The following is a 19,234-nucleotide window of genomic DNA, read 5'->3' on the forward strand; positions in this document are numbered from 1 at the left end:
AGCCAGTATATTCCAAAACCAGCAAGATATTTAATTGAATGTACATGATAAAGCGTCTTAGTGTGAAGGAGCGTGTGTAGGAGCATGTAACTGCATGGCTTATGATATTTTAAGCTTTGTTTAACATGCTCCTCATAGCACCGTTTGTTCTCAATAGATGTCACTCGATCCCCTTCCTGTGACTTGAGATTTAGTTTATGTAAGTAAAAACCAATATCTGCTGCCTCTATCAGGGGCAGCCCAATATTCTCCACATAGTCTTGTTCAGCCAGTTCAAGATGTGCTTCATTATCCATTCAGTAATATACATGTCCTTTGGACATAGAAAATATATCAGGGCTCTCCATAGTGACACTAGCTTAATTTACGTTTAATAATAACTTACTCCAGGTTAGTTTCCCAATATTAGATAAGGAGGTAGTGCCTAGTACCATTCTCAAAGCAGCCAGACGAACAGTCATGGATGAGCTCAGTAGTGCTAGGCAACAATGGTACTTCCGACCACCTCCGAAACTTCTTTACCAATGCGCAGGAATGCTCTGAAAGCAAGCTCCATTGGTCATCTGTTAGAACATCACTTACCAAATGAATATATTGCGCATTGAAGTCACCAGCTATAAATATTCTCCCCTTGGGGTTCTTCAATTTCCATGTTGACAATAATTCTGTCATTGCTTTTTCAGCAGTGAGGCAGTATGTATTCCATCAGGGGGATAATATACTATAATATATATATATATATATATATATATATATATATATATATTTTATTGTTTTCCCTGGACATGTCAGATGTTAATCTACTTTACATTTAAATCACACCAACTGAATTAAGGAAGATCAGTTTACAGATTGAAAAATATTCATACTCTAGAAAATGGGGCGCGCAATTCAAGCCATTACAAAACTACAGTCTTTGTGTAAAAAGGCATCATGCAGTCTTCTATCGTAATGTGACCATGAGAGGGATGCTTGCTTTTGTAGGCGCATTGTGAAGATGGCAGAGTTCCAACATTTGCTCATTGTGGGGCACACAGGCCACTGACTGGTTCTTGATGCTTTGGATTAAGGAGGGAATCCTACACAGTGCAAACACCAGACCAGGTGGAGCTTTTAACCCCAACCGCCTGTCTGGCTCCTCTACCATTTCACGTGTCATTCCTCCTTGCAACGGTTGCTGCTCCACTGGCACTGTAACAGATTTCTGCTGGTTGGCTGGCAAAAGGCGGCAACCGATGTCCCCAGGTTAAAAAAGCCTGCTCCTTAGAGAGGAGCATTGGCAGCATATAGCACACATTGCTGGGGAATTTGATGAAGACTGGGGTGTTCTGCGAGATGTGTGGGATTGCAATGACATCTGGATCATCAGGCAACTGAGAACCAGAATATCCAGGTGGCAGCTTTGTAATGCCTCTGCACCACGGACATCGCAAGTCCTTTTGGTTGGTCCTATCTGCTGGAGGCAGATGGAGCAGCATGTGAGCTGACAGTCCAGTAACATTGGCCTTTGCAGAAGGCTGTAATTGTTGAACCAAATTTGGCATTCGAGCAGCAAATCTTGTGAAAGAGTCTCCATCATAGCCAAAACCACTCAGTGTGAAGGCCGAATCCTGCTTTACAGCTTCCTAAAGTTTATCTATGATGCAATATTAAGTTGGATGACTGCCGCTGCATTTCATAACCATATACATTTAATATTAAAGTGCTTCCATTCCAATCAAAAAGGTTCTTAGTTACAACTGCGAAGCCACTGTCGCAAGATGTTCCAGTATTGTACCCCACTGTCTCGTAACCTTGTCCAAGGCCTATGTATAAGCCACCCTTGGATCTCCCCTTCCGAGCTCTAGTTGCTCACTGAAAAAATATTTGATAACCATCCAATGAGAAGGGAGACATCAAACAGCTTTCTTGTAACATAAATATGTCAGTTGTGTCAAGAGCAGTAAAGGATATTGGTTGTGTAGTGAACAATCTAAACCCCATTTTATTCCACGATAGGAGGCCCAATTCAGAGATGGCCGGTGGTCAAAAGCATGGCTCTTCAGCGGAAGATGCCCAAGACTTGTTGGGCAAAGTTTGCTATCGATTTCGACTACTATCCTAGGTAGCCCAATCTCTTTTTTGAGCAAGCAGGTTTTTGTTACTGCTTTTCCCTCCATGGTATATACAGGGGTCTTAAATCATTCCTCCTTCAGTGTGCCATAATATAGTGCCATACAGTGACCCATAGTATACAACTCAAATTGCATGAGCCTTTCCACCACCATGCAGCTGACAAACTTTACCACCACCCAATTAAATTGGCTATGATAGTCAGCAGTTCTAGTCTTTCAATATCTTGTGACATCAAGACAACTCAATTTGGTGGAACAGTGTCATCAGGTTTCCTCTATTTAGAAATGGGTTATGGCTGGTAGGCTGAATTTGATCAATGAAAATGCATCGTGGATAGTATGCCGATTTATCATGCTGCTGGTTATAGCGGTGGGTCCACGCACATTGGCTATCTTCCAACAAGACTCGTAAGGGGCCTAGTTGGTCCTCAGCTATCTTTGGCCTATAAGTAGGTGAGGGGGTCAGCCCATTATCAGAGATGGGCTTAGACATTGTCCTTGAGGCAACAAACTCAGTTGTCATCTGAGAGAGTTCACTGGCAATAGGCAATCTACATTGTGTACCCATATCAGAATGTATCTGTTGGCCCCTGATGACTTGAGCGTTCTCTTTGTGTGGGTATATTTACACATTTCATTGTTGGCCTAGGTGTGTCACTCTTCAGGAAATTGTAGCCATTTGTCCAAAGTAGCAGATCGTCACTTAAGTGTTTATTTTCAACAACGATATTCCGGGAATTGGCTCTCTTGATCTTCATGGGTGTCCCATTCTGGTTTACATTTGGGATAGCTGCAAATGGTGATGCATTATTAGGTGCTACTGCAGATACTTGTTTTTTTAACGTTTAGACGATTGTTTAGTTTTGTTTCTCTTTCTGCATCATGTGTTGTTTTCAAATGTTTATTGGGGGGGGAGGAGCTGCAGGCTCTAGGAGATTTTATAGCTGGCTGCTCATGCGTAAGCCTTCTTTGATTTGGATCCATAAATGATAGAGTTGTCAGAGAATGAAAGAGGGGTGTTTATCATACTTGGCTTAATTGAAGATTATTCATCCACCTCTTCTACAAAATCCACCTCTAATATTTCTCGCGTCGATCCCCTGTCCACTACACTATTCGCCAGAACCACATCCACGACACAGGCAAAATCCTCTTTATTGCTCTGTTCATTTGCCAATGTGGCGCATAAGCCAAAGATGGCATCCATTGTAACAGCATTTGTGTTCAAGCTTGGCATAAACCTAGAGTCACTAAAATGGTCTTCTAGTATCGTGCTATTTATTTATTTATTTATTTGCATTTGTTAAGCGCACTTGCAGCCAAAAGGCATCGAGGCGCTGTTACAGAATGTGAGGGGAACTTGGTGATTAGCAGAGTGGATGACCATAGGTCTCATAGTTACACATAGATATACAGTGGTATGCAGGAACAGAAATAGTACATAAGTAGAATCACTTTGGGAGGCCTTTTAGACAAAGAGCCTAGTTTTGATACCCTTACGAAAGGCTAGGTGTGACTCGATCAGTCTGAGATGAGGTGGCAGTGCGTTCCAATGCGTGGCAGCTTGGGTAGGAAAGCTGGAGCCACCAGCGCGCACTTTTCGCGTGGTGGGCATCACAATTGTGTTGACATAGCGTGACCATAAGGGTCTTGTGGCCGTGTGCTTGGTGATTCTGTGTGTTAGGTAGGGAGGGGCAAGTTCATGCAGGCATTTGTGGGTGAAAGCGAGGGTCTTAAAGACAATTCTCTGTTTGACTGGGAGCCAGTGAGCCTGCCTCCTGATTTCAGAGATATGGTCTCTTCTGGCGGTACCTGTGGCTGCCCTCAGAGCGTTGTTCTGGACTAGCTGCAATTTGGCAATGTTTTTATTGGAGGTCCCAACGAGGAGGGCATTACAATAGTCTAGCCATGACCCGCTAATTGCCCTGGCAATGGTGAGGCAGTTATGGGGGGACAGGAAGGGCCTGGCGGCGTTGAGGACTTTAGAGTAGTACGCTGAGGAGGCGGCGATAGCATTCACCTGTCTGTCCATGGATAGGTTGGAATCCAGGTAGACTATGAGCGTCTTCACGTAGTTGGAGACCTTAATGGGAATGTTATTGATGGTGAAGGAGGTGTATTGATCTCCGAGGTTGCCCAGCGTCAGTGGGGAGCCTATGAGGAGGAGTTCAGTTTTATCACTGTTAAGGCAGAGCCAATTCTCTGCCATCCAGGATTGGATGGAGGAGTAGATAGAGGTGAGGGTTTTGGTGTCAGCTAAGTAATCTCTGGTAAGTGGGATAAGGACCCGTGTGTCATCCACGTAGTTGGTATATGAGATGCCAAGGGAGTCGAGGATGTTGAACAAGGGCATTGTGAAGAGGTTGTAAAGTGTGGGCGCGATACAAGAGCCCTGAGGGACACCGCAAGTGATAAGGCTGGGAAAGGCGGCTGCTGAGTCAGAGAAGACCTTCATGGCTCTTTCTTGGAGAAAGGAGGTGATACATTGACATGCTTTGGTGGAGAAATTGGCTTGGGTGGCTAGATGGTGGCACAAGGTGTTGTGATCCACCAAATCAAAGGCGGCGGAAAGATCCAGGAGCAATAGGAGAGCAGGTTTGCCTTCGTCTCTGAGAACGTCCATTTGGTTCTTTAGATCAAAGAGGGCCGTCTCGGTGCCATGGCATGGGCGGAACCCGGATTGCCGCAGGCCGAGGAGACGGTTGTCTTCCAGGAATTTTTGGACTTGCAGGTAGGCTGCTTTGTCCAGTATTTTGAGCAGGAACGGAACAGTGGTGATGGGCCTGTAGTTCCCAGGGACCGTTGGGTTGAGTGAGGGTTTTTTTAAGGAATGGGCGTACCCAGGCTTCCTCAAGTCCAGACGGGACATGGCCTGACTGGAAGGAGGAGTTGATAAAAGCAGTAAGGAATGGGGCCAGGATGCGTGCCGAATCTTTGATGAGACTAGCTAGCTGGGCAGGCATCACCCTTACAATTGGAAGGTTTAATGGAGTTTAGCAGGGCAATGACCTCTAGCTCCGAGACATCTTTGAAGTCAAATAGCAGGGAGGGGGTTGGTTTGGCGTGCAGATTGGCTATAAGGTTGGAGAGGGCTTTTTGGGGTCCGTGAATTGTGGTTTGGAGAGTGTTGAGCTTCTCTAACATGGCAGATTGGGTGCTATTACACCACTTGGCGTCCTTGAGGACTGAGGAAGGGGGAGCAGGTGGTTTTTCCAATTCCCTTAAGACGGTGAATAGTTCTTTGGATCCCGACTTGGCATCGGTGATCTTGGCATTGAAGGAGTCAGCTTTGGCTGTGGTAATGTTTGTTTTATAGGATTTGGAGATGGCTTTGAACTTTTGTTTGGTGGCTTCAGAGGGGTTGGCTTTCCATGCGGAGAGGGCAGTCCTCTTTAGCCCAGGTGTGATTTCTGTGGGCATGTACCGGCCCATAAGGCTCACCTGTTAATTATTGATGATAAGCTCTCCGTCCTGCTTGTTGATGGGATCTAGTTCCTTCACTGATCCCCGGTAAGTAATAGTCCAGTCCAGCTGCGACTATGCTTCTCCTGGTTGGTAGTAAGTGTCTCTCAATGTCTCTTGTCTCTTTCCCTTTCTGTTTTCTCTTTGCCTCTTCTCGTTTTATGTCTTTGTATTATTGCTCTCAATATTGTTGTTTATTCCTGAATAATGTTTCTCTTCTGTTTTCTTCCCAATAGGTGGAAATGTGTCCCAAAAGCAGCTGTGGGGCGTGGAACGCAGCCGGGTGGAAGTTGGAGGAAACCGCAATGTCCAACAGCAGGTAAGTGATGGTTTAAAGAAAAGCGTGAGGTTCGGTGGTAGTGCAACCTTAAACTGAATGTCTTAAATGTCTAACCTTGCCTTTTCTTTTTACTTGCAGGTGCTGCAGTCATGGACGGTGCCAAGATGAAGATTTCAGCATTCTCGAAGATTTGAAGATGAGCTGCGGTGCCAAGAAGAAGATGTCAGCATTCCAGAAGATTTGAAGAAGAATGCCAGGATCAACGAAGACGCGCACAGGTGGGAGCAGATTCCCCAGGTGGTAAGTATGATGGCAGGAAGCAGGATTTCCAAAGGTAAGGCTAATCACAGGTGGCGGTGAGCGTTACGCTGCATGGAAGTGCAGAATAACGCGAAACGTCTGCCTCTGGGATCAGAGCAGCTTATATAGCTGTGATCGTGGGCACGCCCATTAGGCCTGGCTTGCCTGCCACACCTAGAGAGTCAGCATGTGCAAGGCAACCCAATTGCAGCAGCCACACCCAAGAGTACACGTGGGGCTACTTTAGTAAATGGAAGTTCCCATGTTAAATGCACTTTTCACCCAAAAAGGAGGTGCTATGTCCATAATAAAAGCATTCTTGTTCCAAATAAATGTTCTTGCTTACTGTTATTCATGCGCCTGGCGCCAAAGGCGTCAAAGGCGCCAGGACTGTGTCCATCCGGGCCCCCTGTGTATGTGGCCCTTTAATGTTTGCGTTCTTGGCCCGATGACCATGACAGATCCCTTTTTCCTGGTATACTTGCTTTCCAGGCAGAAAACTCCTACAAGTACAATAAAACTTGGCAACAATATTGATTCCAAGATTCTCCCCACCAATGTCTCTTGGAAGGAGAGCTGAACAATAACGGTCTTATCTTATAGTCTCTCGACTCTTGGTAATGCGCATTCCAGTTTTCCCCAAACTGAGAACTTGACATGGAAGCATTATTCTCAAAGTGCCTATTAACTATTTCTTCACAGTTTCTTGAGTGTTGGCAGTTTGGGTTACTAGTTTCCCCCAGTTGATATCTCAAAAAGGGAGAGTTGCGCCTTTGACGCCTCTGTATGGTTTCACAGTCTCTTGGCAATGCAGGATATAAGCTTGCCCCAATGGACATCTCCTAAAGAAAGATTTTGTTTGATTGTGGTTTTCTCCCAGCCTCTTGGCTGTTAGCAAAGTTGGGTATAAGCTTTCCCCAATTGTAGTTCCCTATAAGTGAACTTCCGCTCTTGGAACCTTTGCTCTGTTTCTTTAATTGTTCGGTATTCAAATTCATGGGGTTTCTGCTCGGTTTCATTAATTGTTCAGTATTAAAAATTAAAGGGTTGTAACAATTTTCTTCTGCGAAGGTCCCTGGGGACATCTGGCCAACTCACCGGCTTTCAGTATTACCCAAAATGATCGTTTACAATTGCTTCAATGAGCAAGTGACCGAATTTAAAGGGTCACAATTGACCATATATATATATATAGGGTTTTGGGCGGGTTTGGGTGGGGGGTTGCGGGGGGTTTCCCCCCACATATATGTTACAATTGTCCTTCACAATTCGGTCAATTGTGAAAAGGTCAATTGTAATTCGAACAGTTGTAATACGAACAATTTGTATACAACCCGGCTTTCTTTGGCAGCTCCTTTTTCATAGTCAGCTGTTGTGGCTGGCGTCCCGCCCGCTCTCTCTCCTGCTTCCGCGTACCTTCGGTGAACTGCACATCTGTCTCCTGGAGTTCTGACAGCTCGTTGATCTTCCATGCTGCTCTCTCAACAACACGTTGTGCTCTGAGTTGGGAACACGCCCCCTCGTTGGCTTGGCGCCTCCTCGTCAGCTGGGCTCCTTCTTGCTGTGCGTCCTCTGCAATGCTGCTCGCCTTCTCTCTCCATGACGGCATCAGCTGGCTTTCTCTCTGGAGCAGCTCACTCACCTCGGACAGATTCAGATTTAGCTACGCCTTCCACAGCACCTTCTCCATCATCTCCTTCTCCCAGCTCTCATTTTGGGATTTAAATGTCTTGCTCGGGCTCCTTGGTCTGTAACAACTAGACCGCACTTTGGTAAATAGCATTCGGAATATTCACTGCCTCCAGTGCTTCTTCCTCATTCCAGTACCATAGGCATTATGGTTACTAAAGTCCATAATGGTACGGGACTTTTTAGACTTTCAACCGTTTTCTATATTGAGAGTTCTTAGAGTGAGGGGAGGTTGTGAAAAGAGTTTGTGATTTAAGATTATAGCGAGAACTTCTAATTAATGCAGAATTAGGACAGTTCAATGTTTTCATATTTAATTCTTGAACTCCTGAGGCACAAACCTTATTCCGTCTAGATGAGTTTCCATGACCTGTTCTTTGAGTAGTTATACGGGAGAGACGTGGTACATTGATAACATGCCATTAGGTATCTGAGAATGAGGACTCATCCACAAAAGATGAATACGGTGTCTATCCCTGCAGAGTCACCACTTACCCCGAGATATATATATGATACATTACTCAACGTAATCGTATTTCTGATGCTTGTATCTGCTTAGATTCACATGCTGTGCATAGGCCGACATCTAGTGGAAGCTGCGGAGTATTACAGTTTGTTTTTCGAAACTCAAAAATGGGCATCGACACAGGGTGTGCCAGTAATACTATCCCTAGTGTGACGTCCATTGTACCCATGATCCCACACACGTGTAGGACCCTCAGATTGTATTTTTTCTGACATGAGGTAGCATGAGGAGAAGCGTGAGTACAGATAATCCAAGCAGATAGAAAGAAAGGTAAGACTACACGCATCCATGCGCCTTCTCTCAGAGGGGAGGAAGGGTGGGTCGCATGCAAATCTAAGCAGATACAAGCATCAGAAATACAATTACGGTGAGTAATGTATCCCTTCTGAGGCTTGTGGAATCTGCTTAGATCTCATGCTGTGCATAGATTAGCAAGCAGTACCTGAAGAAGGAGGTGGGATGTGAGAAGGGTCATGAGCAAAAAACCGCTTGTCTCACTTGGGTATCTGTCTTGGAATGGGTGTCAATGCAGTAGTGCTGAGTAAAAGTGTGAATAGAGCTCCAAGTAGCTGCTTTGCAAATGGTGTCAAGGGGGACATTTGCAATGAAAGCCAGAGTGGCCCCAATGCCTCTTGTAGAGTGGGCTCTTGGCGTGAAAGGCAGAGTTTTTTCAGAAAGGGAGTAACACAGCTGGATACAGTTAATAATCCACTTAGAGATGGCACCTATAGAGACGCGATCCCCCTCTCTTCCTGTAGCTACGGAGACAAACAGTTGGTCTGTTTTCCTTAGCGGTCTGGTCTTGTTTACATAGTAGAGGACCGCCCTACGCACATCTATGGTGTGTAGTTTCACCTCAGCCGAGCTCTGTGGGTCTTGGAAGAAAGCCGGAAGCTCGATGGACTGGTTCACGTGGAATTTAGAAATAAACTTAGGTGAGAACCTAGGGTGTGTGCGTAAAACCAGTTTATCTTTATGAACTGTAAAGAAAGGATCTTGCACTGACAGAGCCTGAATTTCACTGCCCCTTCCTTTAGATGTAATAGCTACTAAGAAGGCTGTTTTATTAGTCAGCTGTTTGAGACTGCTTTTATGCATGGGCTCGAAAGGTGGGCCCATGAGCTTAGATAGCACCACATTAAGGTCCCATCCTGGTGGTGGGATTGAAATAGGAGGGTGAAGTCTCTTTACTCCTTCCATGAAGGCTTTAACTACTGGTATTTTCCACAATTACACCTTGTTATGGGAGGTGGTGTATGCTGACAGAGCTGCCAGGTGTACCTTTAGTGAGTTAAAGACCAGTCCTGCATCCAGCAGGTGGAGCATGTATGTGACAATAGTTGAAGGAGTGCAATTAACCGGGTTGATTTGCTTATTCTGGCACCAGATAACAAATATGTTCCATTTGTCAAAGTAGCAGTGCCTCGTATTTGGCTTCCTAGATTCTTTTAGGATGTCCATACATCTCTGTGGTAAATTGAGATGTCCAAACTCTATGACCTCAGGAGCCATGCTGCCAGGTTCAATGAGTTGGGTTGAGGGTGTATCATGTGCCCTTGGTGCTGGGACAGTAGGTTGCACCAGCCCGGGAGCCTGATGGGTTCACACACTGCTAGTCTGCGTAGGTGTGGGAACCACGGTTGTCTGGCCCACAAGGGAGCAACTAGGACGAGCGTCATCGATTCTCTGTTCATCTTGTTGACCACCTTCCTGATGAGGGGAGTCGGTGGAAAAGCGTACGCAAACATCCCTGACCAGTTCATCCACAGGGCGTTCCCCTAGGAGTCTGGTTGGGGGAACCTGGATGCAAATCCTGGGCATTGTCTGTTTTCGCTTGTGGCAAATAGGTCTATAGTGGGGAAACCCCACTGAGAGAAGATATCTTCTACGATTTCTCTGTGTAGACACCATTCGTGTTCCTCTGGAAGGGAGTCTCTGCTCAAAGCATCCGCCAAAGAATTGAGGTCCCCTGGAACATGTTGTAATGACAGGAAGATGTTCCGTCTGAGTGCCCATATCCAAAATATCTGGGCAAGCTTGGACAGATTTGGCGAGCGAGTCCCCCCTTGCTTGTTCAGGTAGAACATGGCTGTAGTGCTGTCCGTCCGGATCTGCACTGACAGATTCTGCAGGTAGGGCTTGAATGCTTGAAGTGCTCTGAATACCGCCAGAAGCTCTAGTAGGTTGATAGGATTCCTGGCCACTGAGTGAGACCAGAGACCCTGAGCTGTGTGGTGAAGATAGTGAGCTCCCCACCCTATCAGGCACGCATCGGTTGTGACTACCGCCCGTTTCTCGGGATCGTAAAAGGGTTTCCCCTTGGACAGATTTTCTCTTGTCCACCAGTGAAGGCTTTGTACAAGTGTTGGCGAAACGACCACTAGATCGTCTCAATGACCACTTGCCTGAGACCACTGTTTCGCAAATCATTCCTGCATGGGATGCATGCGCAGGCGTGCGTGGGGGACAAGGTAAATACATGACGCCATCATGCCCAGCAAACGCATTGCTTTGCGTACCGTTATCTGGCAACCGGTCTGATAATGCGGAATTTGCAGTAGTATATTCTGAATTCTTTCCTCGGATGGAAAGGTCAACCCCTCTTGGGTGTCTACGATAGCTCCTAGGAATTGTTTGGAGGTGCTTGGCACCAGACTTGACTTCTTCTCGTTTATTGAGAAACCCAATTCGAAGAGGAGGTCGATCGTCCTTTGAATGTTTGTTCTGCAAATTACTGGGGTCTCCCCTGTGATGAGCCAGTCGTCCAGGTAAGGGTAGACCGGGATTGCCTCCCTGCGTAGGTGTGCTGCCACCAGTACCTTGGTGAATACCCTTGGAGCCGAAGCTATCCCGAAGGGCAGTACCTTGAACTGGTAGTGCCGACTGTCCACCTTCAAGCGCAAGTACTTTCTGTGCGCTGGGAACATGGAAATATGAAAATAGGCATCTTTCATGTCCAATGTTGCCATGTAATCCCCCTTTTTAGGAGGGGGATTACCTCTTGGAGAGTAGTCATGCAAAATTTTTGGGGCTCGACATACTTGTTTGCAGGCCGTAAGTCCAATACTGGGCGCATTGTCAAATCTTTTTTTGGCACAAGGAAGTAAATTGAATAAATATCCTTGTTTACCTGGTGTCCCGGGACGAGTTCTATCGCGTCCTTTGCTAGCAGATTGACGATCTCCTCGAGGAGGATCTTCTGGTGGTCTAAAGAATGCATTTTTTGTCGTGGAGGATGGTTCCGGGGACGCTCTAACAGTTCTATGCAGTACCCTGCGGATACTGTGGACAGAACCCATCTGTCTGATGTGATCCCTTCCCAAGCTTGGGTGTGGTTGGAAATGCGTCCCCCTACTGGGGTTGCGTGAGAAGGGACCCTGAACGGAGCGCCACCGTTTTGGTGGAGGCGTGCCGCCGCTTCTATTGGGGCTTTCTCTACCTTTACCACGTCCTCTTTTATTACCCCTGCCATAACCCTGGGTAGACTGCTGGTTGTTATTGTTCCATGGTGTACCCTGCCCCTGGGAATAGTTAGATCCTCTCTGGGAATTATGTCCGCGTAGGCAATGAAAATTACCATTCCCTCTTTGATTAGGGGGTTTATTGGTTAGTTGGCCTAGGGATTTGAGTGTCTCATACTCATCTTTAGCATTTTTCAGCGCGTCCTCGACCGCCTTACCAAACAACAGATCCGGCTCCACCGGTTTATCTAACAGTGATGCTTGGGTTTCAGCCTTGAATCCAGACTGCCGTAACCAAGCTTGTCTCTTGATAACAGTCCCTTCTGCTATCAATCTGCCAGTGTTATCCGCGGCATCAAAGGTTGCTTTTAAAATGCAACCGGACACGGCTCTTCCCTCTGCGGAAACTTGTGCCAATTGGCTCTTTAAGGGTTCTGGGGCGGAGTCTATGAGTGCCGCGACTTCTTCCCACTGGTGGCAGTTGTAACTGGCCAACAGGGTGGTGGAGTTTGCAATCCTTGCCTGGTAGGCTGAAGTGGAGGCTACCTTCCTGCCCAACCCATATAGTTTCCTGCTCTCTTTGTCGGGAGGAGCTTCGGACGATGACAAGGGTGTTCCCGGCCTCTTACGGGTGTTTGTAACTACCAGGGAGTCCGGCTTCAGATGCCCCCTTATGTATAGTGGGTCTGATTGGGCTGCACTGAAAAGTTTCTCAATCCTGGGGTTCACTGCCCTGGTGAGGTTGGGATTTACAAGTGAAGGGTCTATTCTTCTCTGAATAGACTTAAGGATAGGGATGGCCTGCGTAACAGGTCTCCTTTCTCCTACTAACTCCTCAGCAAAGTCTCTCTCTTCCTGAGCACCCTGGGTTTCAATGTGGAAGTGTTCTGTCGCTCGGGACAGAACTTCATTCAGGAGAGGTTGATTGTCAACCGGGGAGTCGGTAAGCGGGGGTTCTTTCTCTACCAGGGAATCTACTCTGTAGGTCTCCGGGTCTTCCTCTTCCTCTTCTTGGTCCTCATCATCCCCATAGTAGCCCATACCAGTTTGTTCTTCCAACATGCCCAAATATGGGTCCTCACAAAAGGATGTATCCTCTTGATATTGAGAGTAGGGCTGTATATAGAAGGGGTCCGAAGACCGTGTTGGGGCTTCAAACCGGGACTTCTTACTTGGAGGTATTGGATCCTTAGAGCCTGAGGGTGCTGACCCGTCTGGATTATAGGCGAGAAAGTGTTCAGGGTTTTTTGTGTAAAAATCTGCCAAAGATGACATCCTTGACATAACCCTGTCGATGTCCTCACTAGACCATTCTCTAGAACTGGGAATGACCCTTTTAGGGAAATTCTCCGCCTTGTCCTGACTAGACTTACTGGTTTTAGCAGGGGTCCTAGGGATAACAGAAGACTGGGACTTGTCTGTCTGTTTATGTGGAGTGGAAAGTTTTAGAGTTGTCTAAGGAGGCTGAGACTGCTTCCTTTGTTGTTTTCCCCCCTCCCTGTGGGCGGAAGAGTGTTTTCTCTGCCTTTTCGTCCCTCTGGATCCTTCCGACGCCTGGCGTCGAGGTTCGGGGGTGTGTCCCTATCTTTAGAACGTGGAGGTAGTGACTCGGGAGCTGCCGTTACGCGGTCTGCGGGCGCCGACTCCTGGAGTGCGGTCTGGGGATGGAAGTCGGCTTCGTCTTCCGACGATCGAACTTCCGTTACCTTGGGGAGCGATGCACTCTTGGCAACAGTGGATGATTGCCTGGAGTCATGCGGTGATCTAGATCGAGAATGCCCAGAGGACACCGATTCGGACCGTTCTCTATGTGCCTCTTTCCGAGAACTCAATGTGCGCGTTGAGTCTCGGATGGACTTCATGTGCTTTGTGGAAGTGCTGTGGGTAGCGCTTGTGTCGCCGGGGGTCTTCCCCATAGCCGCCCTGCCGGACGACCTTCCGAGGTCGGGGACTTGCTCTCGACTGTCTCTTGATGCCACGTTGCCCTCGCCGTCTGAAAGCACGGCGTCGATGCTATCGCTGAAGGTGCCCTCCGCTGCCATGGCCTCCCGACGCCTGGCGTGGTGGGCCCAACGCTTGATCGGACGGTCCTCAAGTGTTTTCGGTTTAAACCTACTACACGCTCTGCAGTTCGCCTCGGGGTGGTCCCTCGCCAAGCAGAGATTGCACGTGGCGTGTCTGTCAACCCAAGGGTACTTGCGGTTGCACTTGGGGCAGAATTGGAAAGGGGTACCCTCCATACACACCTTGTGGCAGCGGGCTGTTAGGTGTAGGAATAGGTGTCCGGTCATTTGGTCGAAAATAAAAGATCGAATGACCATTTGATCGAATCAAAATGGGCGAAAAAAAGGTCAAATGTTTTTATTTATTTATTTATATATATTTTTTTCCCGTTTTGGTCGCTTAAAAAATATTTTTAATAAAGAAAAAGGAGGGTTGGGAGGGAGCCCCCCATAAAATAAAATTAAAAAAATAAATAAATCGACCTTTTTTTTCGACCATTTTACTTCGATCAAATGGTCATTCGACCATTTGGTTTTCGACCAAATGACTGGTAACCGTAGGAATATATAAGAATGTACTTATATACCAATAGAGTGTAGAGTATGTCCTCCCCCACTCTCCCTACTTGCAGGGCCGAGGCCAGAGGCCTTCCTAGGCCCGGGCCGAGGCCAGAGGCCTTCCAAGGCCCAAATCCGTCTTGCAGCTGTCGACGGTCGATTTCTTCTCGATTTCTTCTCCGGGCCGACGTCGAGTGTGGAAGTTCGGTGACTCGACGTTGGGGTGGAGAATGGGGAAAATATAACGATAGTTTGCAAAAGTATGGCTAATGCCAGGGAACTCCGCGAAATGCTTCTGACCAGTATGACGGAAAAAAACAATCTGAGGGTCCTACACGCGTGAGGGATCATGGGTACAGTGGATGTCACACTAGGGATAGTATTACTGGCACGCCTTTGTCGACGCCCATTTTCGAGTTTCGAAAAACAAACTGTAATACTCTGCAGCTTCCACCAGATGTCAGCCTATGCACAGCATGTGATCTAAGCAGATTCCACAAACCTATATATATTGCCTGCTGTTGAATAATGAATTTATGCTTGAAAAATGATTTTAGATTACACGTATCAACAAAATATCACACTTGGTCCAACCTGTACAAAGACATTCACGTATTTTGTGTGCTTTGTGAAACTTCATCAAGTGATTTTATTCCACAAAAAAAATCAGTGACATTAAAAAACCTTTTGCATAATTCAAGAACTAAATAACAAAAGAGATGCATTATTCAAGCTAACATACAAAGTGACAAATAGTTCATTCAGACATTTGAGAAGTTCATACAAAAAAGGAAAACGAGAAATATGCGAGTGCAATCAATTCGATCAAACATTTACTTTCCATATGTAATTGCGAGAGAAAAAAAATTGTAAATGAAAGAATGGATTAAAATGAACTTTCTTTCAAAGTTCATGAAACAATTTAATGTAAATATGGGCACAGTATTTGTATGCCCATATGTGAGTTTGCCTACATGGAAGTAAAAGTCTTGGTTTTTCTATAGAATCCCCATTTCACATTTGCGATTCTATTGCACGTTTCAGCGTGGTGCCATCAAATTGGCATGATCCAGCCTTCCTCAGGGCAGGTGGGCGTACCCTACGGGGAAGCTGACAAAAATAAAAAGAAGCACACTTTAATACTACTGCCAGGAGTACCTGAAAGTGCTGGTGTATGCCCCATTTAAAGTTTGTCCCCAGGTGTGGACTTGCCCATGGTTTATGCGGTGGACTTCTAAAAGTCAAATCTTCAGTTAATGGACGCTATGTCATCCGGGTGCAGCCCTCATATGGTTAACGAATCCTGTATGGATGTCAAAAAATGAGTGGCAATGAAGCCATCTTATTGCTTGAAAAGCTTGTACAGTAGTAACAGGCTTAGAGCTTAAAAGCTTGAAGTAAAGCTGGTTGGCTTTGGAACGGACCTACCAACGTAGAACAAATATATGTAAAAGTAGCTGATCTAGCAGGTCCGCGTCTTAATGATGGTTTGTTTTCTGTCTCACGGGAGATCCTACTGCCACCGAGTTCGGAAGCGACTTTTAGCATTCTCCGGGAGTCCTATTGAAAATTAGAATACACTCTGTGTTTTCGTGGTTGTGATTTGTCAATCTGCGGGCTATACAAACCAATATAGTCGGTGTAATACGAACTGAAAGGGTTAACGTAAAGAGTTACCGTTCCGTTTCGTATTACACATAGGAAACCAACGTGAGCCACGTAGCCCCGCCCACTCAACTGAAGCAGGAAGAAATGCTTTCGCAAGGAAAGCGCTTCAAAGCGCCAACAAGGAAAAGCAGAATGTTTGTAGAACGTGTGCACTTACCTTGCCCCGACGTCCTCGGTGCACCGTTCTATGGGAATTGCAAACGAAATAGGAGATGTAAGTTGATTGTTCTTTGTTTGCATGTAAAATTAGTGTGTGTCTGCAAAGACACCTTGCAAATGGATTCCTACTCAATTAAAAGGTGCAATGCTTGAAAGGTAAAGGTTTTGGAGTGTATAAAAAAAAAAGACCTGAAATGTATTTAATTAGGACACTGGGCAGGCATACACACACCTGATTTTTCTTCAATGGCATACTCCTCCCACCCAATCACATTGCACCACCCTATAAAAAAACACAAACAAGTCAATGTGACAGAAACATTTATGTGTAATTTGGCATTTTTAACAGGTCTCATTTATTGTACTTTAATTAAAAATTGAGGGTGTTCTAATAGCTTTATAGACCTACAGCGAGGGCCGTACCGGGCGGTATGGTCCCTCATACCTCGTTAAATTCGGTCTTCAGGGCCCATAACGCCAGGTACGGCCCTCGCTGCAGTTCTATAATGCTACAAAAGACCGGACTGTGTCAAAAATGTACCCTTGTTATTTTAATATTGTTTATTTTCTGTGCAGTCAACCTTGGTGTCTAAAGAACTATTTAAAGAAATATTGATATCTGGATTAGGCGGCAAAGACAGCCTACCTTGGTGCCCGCACGGTGGTGTCGGCCTTTCAATCTGGTACATTTCTGTTTATTTCAAAGTGTTGTCGAGACTTGGAAACGGGGGCCTGTGAAGTCTCGAATACACGTTGTGAGGATAACTGAAAAAACGGTGGTTCATCAGTTCTCCCAGTTACTGTTGTGACACGGTGGTTCATCAGTTCTCCCAGTTACTGTTGTGGCACGGTGGTTCATCAGTTCTCCCAGTTACTGTTGTGGCACGGTGGTTCATCAGTTCTCCCAGTTACTGTTGTGGCACGGTGGTTCATCAGTTCTCCCAGTTACTGTTGTGACACGGTGGTTCATCAGTTCTCCCAGTTACTGTTGTGACACGGTGGTTCATCAGTTCTCCCAGTTACTGTTGTGGCACGGTGGTTCATCAGTTCTCCCAGTTACTGTTGTGACACGGTGGTTCATCAGTTCTCCCAGTTACTGTTGTGACACGGTGGTTCATCAGTTCTCCCAGTTACTGTTGTGGCACGGTGGTTCATCAGTTCTCCCAGTTACTGTTGTGACACGGTGGTTCATCAGTTCTCCCAGTTACTGTTGTGACACGGTGGTTCATCAGTTCTCCCAGTTACTGTTGTGGCACGGTGGTTCATCAGTTATCCCAGTTACTGTTGTGGCACGGTGGTTCATCAGTTCTCCCAGTTACTGTTGTGGCACGGTGGTTCATCAGTTCTCCCAGTTACTGTTGTGACACGGTGGTTCATCAGTTCTCCCAGTTACTGTTGTGACACGGTGGTTCATCAGTTCTCCCAGTTACTGTTGTGACACGGTGGTTCATCAGTTCTCCCAGTTACTGTTGTGACACGGTGGTTCATCAGTTCTCCCAGTTACTGTTGTGGCACGGTGGTTCATCAGTTCTCCCAGTTACTGTTGTGACACGGTGGTTCATCAGTTCTCCCAGTTACTGTTGTGACACGGTGGTTCATCAGTTCTCCCAGTTACTGTTGTGACACGGTGGTTCATCAGTTCTCCCAGTTACTGTTGTGGCACGGTGGTTCATCAGTTCTCCCAGTTACTGTTGTGACACGGTGGTTCATCAGTTCTCCCAGTTACTGTTGTGACACGGTGGTTCATCAGTTCTCCCAGTTACTGTTGTGGCACGGTGGTTCATCAGTTCTCCCAGTTACTGTTGTGACACGGTGGTTCATCAGTTCTCCCAGTTACTGTTGTGACACGGTGGTTCATCAGTTCTCCCAGTTACTGTTGTGACACGCGTGTTCACATATATCTTATTTCCTGTACCAGACCGTACCTCTGTATCGTCTGTGTCTTCGCTGGCGTCTGAACAAGACTGCAGGTCTGCATGGTCTGATCGGTTTCCTGTTGTGATCTAAACCTGGATACCTACATAAGAAGTGCAGTTTTTTGGGGTAACCCCTTTGCTGTAAACGTGAGTCTAAATGATTAGCATGTTTTGTAAAAATCTGCCAGATCGGTGCAGTTTCTCCGAATACGGAGGTACTGTCGTGCGGTCATTTTTCTTTGAGATGGCGGGGGTGAGCACTAGAAAAATTCAATAGTGTATTTCTATCATCTTGTATAACCATTTCACATAATACATTTTTTTTTTTTTTTAAAAAACCTACATTTTTCAGATTTCGAACGAAAACACATTGGTACACTTTTATACACCTTGAAACTCAAAAAGGTTCAAAGCAGCCCTGGATTTGCGCTGCTTGGTGCATTGCTGTGAAATTGGACTTTACGCATTACACAAAAACACATCACTGCTTGCAACTGAAATAGTAAAAGCTTGGTATGAACAAGAAAGAAATTAGTGGAATCCACAATTATGTAACATTTGTAAACCTGCTCCTTACAATTTTGCATCAACTGGTTCTGTTAACTACAGAAGCAGACATACCTGCACGCATCTGGCTCCAACTTCTATCTTGTTGGGGGCATGGCTCCACAGCCATGTAAGAGGATGTGTGTTCGTGTCTCTCCTGCTGAGCCCGAGGCATCCGTCGATGTATGGATGTCCAAACCGATGGAACTGCGGCTGGGGGAATATGTGAAGAGCACAAACATGGAAGCATCGTGCGGAAACGAGATGTGTGACTGCACTTGCCGAGCAGAACAAATGCGCGCTGATCCAAGAGCGTGACAAACACAAAGGTGCCAGCGCAAGAAGAAAGCAATGCTTACGGGCTGGAATAAGAGCTGGGCAAGATCGCAACAGGACCAGAGCGCAAGACCCCTATATGAGTGGGAGCGGACACAGCGGCATGCTAAGGACTGCACATACATTATTCTGTAAACACCTGGGGCCCGAGCGAGAAGAGGATCGAGTTTCGTGGCCAGGTGATCCGTGTCTAACCAGCAGGGCATGCACAGCTTC

General features: G+C 46.3%; 1 protein-coding gene and 1 pseudogene across 1 annotated transcript in view; both read right to left on the bottom strand.

Annotated features, from left to right (window-relative positions):
• TBK1 (TANK binding kinase 1) overlaps window positions 1-19,234 on the bottom strand; it is an 814,893-nt gene that overhangs the window by 187,748 nt on the left and 607,911 nt on the right. The gene's annotated exons all lie outside the window — the stretch shown is intronic.
• Window positions 1,080-1,576, bottom strand: LOC138513151 (E3 ubiquitin-protein ligase RNF152-like; annotated as a pseudogene).

The sequence above is a fragment of the Ambystoma mexicanum genome, chromosome 12, assembly GCF_040938575.1.
Source record: "Ambystoma mexicanum isolate Mex_15411 chromosome 12, UKY_AmexF1_1, whole genome shotgun sequence".
Classification (NCBI taxonomy): Eukaryota; Metazoa; Chordata; class Amphibia; order Caudata; family Ambystomatidae; genus Ambystoma; species Ambystoma mexicanum.